Consider the following 9,048-nt stretch of genomic DNA (forward strand, 5'->3'; position numbering starts at 1 on the left):
TAGAGTTATGATCATTCTGATGAAGATATTTAATAGGAGATGGTTTAATCTTAGAAATACTTCTCTGAGCCTCAGTTTCCTAAGCTGTTAAATTTTTAGCGTAGTGCCTGGCTAAATAAATGGTAGCTTACTGTTGTTGCTGTTTTATTTCTGCAATATTATAGCCCACTGGAGGGCTTCCCAGAGGTGATAAATTGAGGTACCTTACAAGATAAAACATAGAATTACTATGATTAAAACGGGACTTGGCCCATCGAGACTTGATTAACAACTTCTTATACAATTGCACATTCAGATGATTTAGTCAGATTTGGAATGTTACCTGGTTACTGTGACCAAAGCAGAGGTCCCAAGGTTAACCAGTATTGGCCAAGGTCATATCACAAGGAGCAACTTGTTTTGCCAGAATAAGAAGCACTGCTAAGAAGGTGATGATCCTGTTGGTAGTTTAAAAATGTAAATACCAAAAAGAATGAATTTTTTTTTTTTTTGAGACGGAATCTCTCTCTGTCGCCAGGCTAGAGTACAGTGGTGTGATCTCGGCTCACTGCAATCGCCACCTCCTGGGTTCAAGCGATTCTGCTGCCTTAGCCTCCAGAGTAGCCTGGACTACTGGCACCCGCCACCACACCCAGCTAATTTTTGTATTTTTAGTAAAGACGAGGTTTCACCATGTCGGCCAGATGGTCTTGATCTCTTGACCTCGTGATCTGCACGCCTCAGCCTCCCAAAGTGCTGGGATTACAGGCGTGAGCCACCGCGCCTGGCCAGGAATAATTATTAGAGGTGAAACCCAAATGAAAGAAGAGGGAATTTTTTTTTTCACACCTCATTATTATCCCCTATGGTAAATGTTTCACATAATAAACATTAAATTCTTCCCCACACACATACACAGACTAAGAAATTATCGGGCCAGGCGCAGTGGCTTATGCCTGTAATCCTAGCACTTTGGGAGGCCGAGGCAGGCAGATCACCTGAGGTCGGGAGTTTAAGACCAGCCTGACCAACATGGGTCAGGGAGGTGGAGGTTGCAGTGAGCTGAGATTGCGCCATTGCACTCCAGCCTGGGTAACAAGAGTGAAACTCCATCTCAAAAAAAAAAAAGAATGGTCGCCTGCCTTGGCCTCCCCCAAAGTGCTGGGATTACAGGTGTAAGCTGCCATGTCCCGCCTAATTTTTTTTTTTTTTTAAGTCGGGGTCTCCCTATGTTGCCCAGGCTGTTCTGGAACTCCTGGACTCAAGGGATCCTCCTGCATAGGCCTCCCAAATTGTAGTTTACAGTCCTGAGCTACCTTGCCTGCCTGGCGTGAATACCCGTTCTGAGCAAAAGTTATCACTTGGGTCTGAAAATCTGTCCCCTGACTCAATCCATGTTTGGGATTTTCTCCTGAATTCTAAGCTCAGTTTTGTCAACAAGTCAATTATTCTGAGTAAGTCCTTCATTTCCAATTTGAGAGTTTATTTTTCTTTCTTTTTTTTCTTTTTTGAGACAGTGTCACTCTTGTTGCCCCTGCTGGAGTGCAGTAGTGTGATCTCGGTTCACCACAACCTCCATCTCCCGGGTTCAAGCGATTCTCCTGCCTCAGCCTCCCGAGTAGCTAGGATTACAGTCATGCGCCACAACACCTGGCTAATCTTTTGTATTTTTAGTAGAGACGGGGTTTCACCATGTAGGCCAGGCTGGTTTCGAACTCTTGGCCTCAGGTGATCTGCCTGTCTCAGCCTCCCAAAGAGCTGGGATTACAGGCATAAGCCACCGCGCCGGATATTTATTGAATATGTTTTTAGTAAATAGTAATTTTTAGTACATAGATATGACCTGTACCTTCCTGCTACTCCAGTGAAAGAGAAAACTTCATGAAAAAGAACCTTTTTTGTCTTTCCATTTCCCTTAGAAATAGAGCCCTTTGGGCCGGGCGCAGTGGCTCACGCCTGTAATCCCAGCACTTTGGGAGGCCGAGGCGTGCAGATCACTAGGTCAAGAGATCAAGACCATCTGGCCAACATGGTGAAACCCGGTCTCTGCTAAAAATACAAAAAATTAGCTGGGCATGGTGGTGGGCTCCTGTAGTCCCAGCTACTCGGGAGGCTGAGGCAGGAGAATGGCGTGAACCTGGGAGGTGGAGCTTGCAGTAAGCCGCATGGCACCACTGCACTCCAGCCTGGGGTGACAGAGCAACACTCCCCCTCAAAAAAAAAAAAAAAAAAAAAAAGTACAGCCCTTTGGAGGAAATGTAGATACTAATGTTTACCATCCTTTCCCTAAATTCAGGAAAAGGACTGTACCACTTGTAGTTGACCCAAACAATCTCACAATATGTAGCTGTGGAGTAATAAAATTTATTTTCTCGCGCCTTTAATCCCAGCACTTTGGGAGGCCGAGGCGGGCGAATCATGAGGCCAAGAGATCAAGACCATCCTGTCCAACACGGTGAAACCCTGTCTCTACTAAAAATACAAAAATTATCTGGGCATGGTGGCATGCGCCTGTAGTCCCAGCTACTTGGGAGGCTGATGCAGGAGAATCGCTTGAACCCAGGGGGCAGAAGTTGCAGTGAGCGGAGATCGTGCCACTGCACTCCAGCCTGGCAACAGAGTGAGGCTGTCTCAAAAAAAAAACATTGATTTTCTCTGTGTGACAGGCTTAAGTTTGTTCAGTATCTCTCGTTTTTTTATAGGTGTATTGTACTACTCCTGGGCTGCAGGGGGCAAATCTGAAATTCCTTTATTAGTTCAAGAACATTCACCACAGTAACCAGATCCTTGGAGTCTATGATCGTTTTCTGCTAAAAACAAAAAACAAACTAATTATACCTACTGCTGAATACTAATTCTCTGATTATTATAGTTACTTAGGAGAGGAGGAAAAAAGCCAGCGTTAGCACAGGTTGCAACAAGTTAAAAATACTAAGAATACCATGGTTTCCCAGTAAGTAACTTGAGAATGTGGTTATTTTAATTGAGTTACCAAATATAGCTTCACCTTCCTAAATCTCAGCAGCTACACTACATCCACTTGAGGGAACATACAAGAAAGCTTTCTGTCTCCCATTTTAGCTCTGTGCTTGAGTGCAGGTGTGAGCATAACCAAAGGTTTGCTTTTAAAATGTTTCAGCCTTTTGTTCAGCTTAATCGTTTTTGTTTTTGTTTTTTTGAGACAGAGTCTTGCTCGGTTACCCAGGCTTGAGTGCAGTGTGATCTGGGCTCACTGAAACCTCTGCTTCCCAGGTTCCAGCAATTCTCTTGCCTCAGCCTCCCAAGTAGCTGGGATTACAGGCGTGTGCCACCGCACCTGGCAAATTTTTTTTTTTTAATTTTTATTATTTTTTATTTATTTGAGATGGAGTCTCGCTCTGTCGCCAGGCTGGAGTGCAGTAGCATGATCTCAGTTTACTGCAACCTCTGCCTCCCCAGTTCAATCAATTCCTCTGTCTCAGCCTCTGGAGAAGCTGGGACTATAGGCGCACGCCACCATGCCCAACTAATTTTTTGTATTTTAGTAGAGACAGGGTTTCACCATGTTGGCCAGGATGGTCTCCATCTTCTGACCTTGTGGTCCACCCATCTCGGCCTCCCAAAGTGCTGGGATTACAGGTGTGAGCCACGGCACCCGGCCTAATTTTTTGTATTTTTAGTAGAGACAGAGTTTCACCATATTGGCCAAGCTAGTCTCAAACTCCTGACCTCAGGTCATCTGCCTGCCTTGGCCTCCCAAAGTGCTGGGATTACAGGCCTGAGCCACTGCGCCCGGCCTCTATTTTTTTTTTTTTTAAGCCTGGAGTGCAGTGGATCGAACGCGGCTCACTACAGTCACTGCAACCTAGGCCTCCTGAGCTCAGGTGATCCTCCTGCCTCAGCCTTCCTAGTAGCCGGGACTACAGGCATGCACCAGCACACCCAGCTTATTTTTGTTTTTTTTGTTTTGTTTTTGTTTTTTTGAGATGGAGTCTCACTCTTTCGCCTAGGCTGGAGTGCAGTGGCGCCATCTTGGCTCACTGCAAGCTCCGCCTTCTGGTTCACGCCATTCTCGTGCCTCAGCCTCCGGAGTAGCGGGGACCACAGGCGCCCGCCACCACGGCCGGCTAATTTTTTTATATTTTTAGTAGAGACGGGGTTTCACTGTGTTAGCCAGGATGGTCTCTATCTCCTGACCCCATCATCTGCCCTCCTCGGCCTCCCAAAGTGCTGGCTGTTTTTGTATTTTTTGTAGAGAAGGAATTTTGCCACATTGCCCAGGCTCATCTTGAACTCCTGGTCTCAAACGATCTCCCCACCTCGGCCTCCTAAAGTGCTGGGATTACGGGCATGAGCCACCATGCACAGCCCAGTATATTCTTAGGAATTCTTTTTACCCTCTGATTTCTACCTTGCTCACTTCCATTTCCAGGAGATGGGAAAAAAGTGAACATTCCACAAAATCTTGTTTTCAACTTTTAGTAACTTGAAAACTGTATGAATGTGTGTGAATCATTTGAAATCATTAGTAATTTCTAGACTATATATTTTCAGCGTTTCACATAGTGAATCTGACCTACACATAGAAGAATCAAATGAGTTTCTTGAGTTCATACTGGTAGAATACAAAGGTAATAGCTAGGCTGGGTGCGGTGGCTGACACCTGTAATCCCAGCACTTTGGGAGGCCGAGGCAGACGGATCACAAGGTCAGGAGTTAGAGACCAGCCTTGCCAACACAGTGAAATCCCGTCTCTACTAAAAAAATTAGCCGGGCATGGTAGCACGCACCTGTAGTCCCAGCTACTCAGGAGGCTGAAGCAGAAGAATCGCTTGAACCTGGGAGGCAGAGGTTGTGGTGAGCTGAGATGGCGCCACTGTACTCCAGCCTGAGCAACAAGACTCTGTCTCAATAAATAAATAAATAAATAAATAAATAAATAAATAAGTTAATAGCTAAAGGCTGGGTGCTGTGGCTCACGCCTGTAATCCCAGAACACTGGGAGGCCAAGGCAGATGGATCACTTGAGGTCAGGAGTTGGAGACTATCCTGACCAACATGGTAAAACCACGTCTTTACAAAAAATACAAAAATCAGCTGGGCATGGTGACAGGTGCCTGTAATCCCAGCTACTCAGGAGGCTAAGGCAGGAGAATGGCTTGAACATGGGAGGTGGAGGTTGCAGTGAGCTGAGATCATGCTACTGCACTCCAGCCTGAGGGATAGAGCAAGACTCTGTCTCAAAAAAAAAAAAAAAGATAATAACACTATATGTCAAACACTGTTTAAATGTTTTTACTTATACTATCTCATTTACGTATGTAAATACATTTAATAAATAGAGAATAGTGCAACATTGCTTAAAGAAAAAATGTTTAGGTTGGGCACAATGGCTTATGCCTGTAATCTTAGCGGAGGCTGAGGTAGGCAGATCACCTGAGGTCAGGAGTTCAAGACCAGCCTGGCCAGCATGGTGAAACCCCATCTCTACAAAAAATAGAAAAAGTAGCCAGGTTTTATGGTGCATGCCTGTAATCCCAGCTACTCCAGAGGCTGAGGCAGGAGAATCACTTGAACTCAGGAGTTGGAGGCTGCAGTGAGCCGAGGTCGAGCCACTGCACTCCAACCTGGGCGACAGAGGGAGACTTCGTCTCAAAAAAAAAAAAAAAAGAAAAGAAAAAGAAGTTATATATGGTGAGTGCATTATATACTATACCTTAGAAAACCTGGAATCTGGGCCGGGCGGGGTGGCTCAAGCCTGTAATCCCAGCACTTTGGGAGGCCGAGGTGGGTGGATCACGAGGTCAGGAGATCGAGACCATCCTGGCTAACATGGTGAAACCCCGTCTCTACTAAAAATACAAAAAACTAGCCGGGCGTGGTGGCAGGCGCCTGTAGTCCCAGCTACTCGGAGGCTGAGGCAGGAGAATGGCGTAAACCCGGAAGGCGGAGCTTGCAGTGAGCCGAGATCGCGCCACTGCACTCCAACCTGGGTGACATAGCGAGACTTCGTCTCAAAAAAAAAAGAAAACCTGGAATCTGAAAAAATCAGGATGTATGATACAAGAAAAGGCACAATAGCTGTGGACTTTATCGGGGCTAAGGGGTGTGTTCCTAAATATTCTTAAAGAAGAAAAAAGAATAACAACCCCCCCTTTTGTTTTTTTTTTTTTTTGAGACGGAGTCTTGCTCTGTCCTCCATGCTCAAGTGCCACAATCTTGGCTCACTGCAACTTCCGCCTCCTGGGTTCAAGTGATTCTCCTGCCTCAGCCTCAGAAGTAGCTAGGATAATAGATGTGTGCCACCACGCTTAGTTAATTTTTGTATTTTTAGTAGAGATGGAGTTTCACCATGTTGGCCAGGCTGTAAACAGCCACTTTTAAAATGACCTTAGGGTCTGGCGTGGTGGCTTATGCCTGTAATCTCAGCACTTTGGCTCAGCACCAAGGCTGGAGGATTGCTTGAGTCCAGGAGTTTAAGACTAGCCTGGGTATCACAGCGAAACCCCATCTGTACAAAAAATTTTTAAAATTATCCAAGTGTGTTGGCTTACGCCTGTAGTCCCAGCTCCTTGGGAGGCTGAGGTGGGATCACCTGAGCCTGGGAGGCAGAGGTTGCAGTTAGCTGAGATTGCGCCACTGTACTGCAGCCTGGGCAACAGAGGGAGATCCTGTCTCAAAAACAAAGGTAGCATGGCTGGGCAAGGTGACTCATGCCTGTAATCCCAGCACTCTGGGAGGCTGAGGCGGGTGGATCATCTGAGGTCAGGAGTTTGAGACCAGCCTGACCAACATGGAGAAACCCCGGCTCTACTAAAAATACAAAAGTAGCCGAGAGTGGTGGCGCATGCCTGTAATCCCAGCCACTCAGGAAGGCTGAGGCAGGAGAATTGCTTTAACCCAGGAGGCGGAGGTTGCGGTGAGCCGAGATCGCACCACTGTACTCCAGCCTGGGCAACAAGAGCAAAACTCCGTCTCAAAAAAAAAAAAAAGGTAACATGATTTTAGTCACCTCTTGCTCTGTCTGCCTTAAATTAGAATTTAAATACCAAAATTGAGTTGTTTTTTTAAAATAATAACATTATTTGTTAAATAACATCACAGATTAAATCACTTTTTAATTTTTAGCCTCAGAATGTTCAGGTAAATCACATTATCTTAAGTTACTTAGGTAATGACCATTTTTGTAATTTTATTTTATTTTATTTATTTATTTTTTTGAGATGGAGTCTCACTCTGTCGCCCAGGCTGGAGTGCAGTGGCGCGATCTCGGCTCACTGCAACCTCCTCCCCCCCGGGTTCAAGCTTGAAGTGTTTGAACCTGGAGGCAGAAGTTGCAGTGAGCTCAGATCATGCCACTGCACTACAGACTGAGACTCCGTCTCAAAAAACAAACAAAAAACATTTCATCTAGGTGGTTATGTTCATTTTGTTTTTGCTTGCCTGCATTCTCTTTCTGTATTACACGTACGTTATCTGTTAAGTTCAAACTAAAATTAAGAATTCATATCTTGAGAAAAGAAGTATTTCATTGATAACCCAGGCCTACCAGGCATGTGAAACCTTGTATATATATAGCTAAGTCAACAAAGGAATGTGGTGAGAAAAGAAAGGAACCAATTTAGACCTCTCAGCTGTGTTAGGAATTTTGAATAACCTACTAACCCAGGCATGCTATTTAGCTCTTTCTTTTTTTCAAGGGTGGGGCAGGCAGAGTGGGAGCAGTGAAACAATGACAGCTCACTGTTACCTGGGCTTATGTGATCTTCCCACTTCAGCCTCCCAAGTAGCTGAGACGACAGGTGCATGCCACCACGCCTGGCTAATTTGAAAACTTTTTGTTGAGACTCAAAATATGGGGTCTCACTATGTTGCCCAGGCTGGTCTCAAACTCCTGGCCTCAAGAAATCCTCTTGCCCCAGCCTCTTCCTCCGAGTAACTGGGATTACAGGCGTGCGCCACCACAGCCAGCTAATTTGTTTTATTTTTAGTAGAGACAGGGTTTCACCGTATTGGCCAGGCTGGTCCCGAACTCCCCATCTCAGGTGATCCACCCACCTCGGCCTCCCAAAGTGCTGGGATTACAGGCGTGAGCCACTGCGCCTGGCCGAAAATGTTAACTTCATAAATTTTTTTAGGCATATGAATACATATAACAATTTGGGTGATACAATGAGTTATCTGATTTTTCACTTTATAGCTTGAACATCTTTCCATTTAAATAAATACATCATTATTCAAGGCTATATAGTAAGACTGAAATATGGTATTTAAAAATAACCCGTTATTGGGAATACAGAAGAACCGTACTCAGTCCGCAACTATGGAAACATTATTGACTTAATCATTGGACTTATGCAAGATGGGTAAGCTGACCCAGGGAACGGGAGTTCCTTTCCCTACAAACATTCCACTTCCTGGCTACTCAGGCTTTCTTGTCACAAAGCCTGTGCAAGGAAGCTATTGGCCCTGCTCCTGGGCCCAGGAATGCTGCTGTTGCCCTGAATAGCTGTGTGAACAGTCCTTCTATGGGCAACAGGCAGCCCGCCTGGGTACCTGAATGTTTTCTGATTTGGGCCCGTGCTGCCCATGCTCACCCTGAAATTCAGACCAGATGCATTCTTATGGCAAAATGACGTGAAACTTTAAGTAGAAGAGAAAGCCTGCGGTTCTCATTTCAGAGGTGAAATAAAAACAAAATGTCTTCTGGAAGGGCTGCGCGGACCTAGACCTCGCTAGAACCAGCGAATGATAGCCAGCTCCCATGCGCCTGGCCTGCTCTGGGACCCACGTGGGCGGGCGCCTTCCTCAGGAATGCGTTCTCAAAGGCCCACCGGGTGTAGAGGGGGCTGGAAAATAGCACAAACTCAAGTGTCCTCTGCAAAGCAGCAGTCCTGGTGGTGAAGTAGGGGTCTTTTCTAAAACTGAGCAAAGCCTACCTTCCACTGAAGAAAAAATGGCTTCCAAGGGAGGGCTCTTTTTTCCCTACAAGTGACATTCAAAGTGGTGCTGTCTCTATTGGAACTAAAATAAGGGCGATTCCTTCCTTCACCATTCCCCACCACAATACAAGTGACGGGAGGACTGTGC

This window comes from Chlorocebus sabaeus, chromosome 20 (genome assembly GCF_047675955.1).
Source record: "Chlorocebus sabaeus isolate Y175 chromosome 20, mChlSab1.0.hap1, whole genome shotgun sequence".
In the NCBI taxonomy this organism is placed as follows: Eukaryota; Metazoa; Chordata; class Mammalia; order Primates; family Cercopithecidae; genus Chlorocebus; species Chlorocebus sabaeus.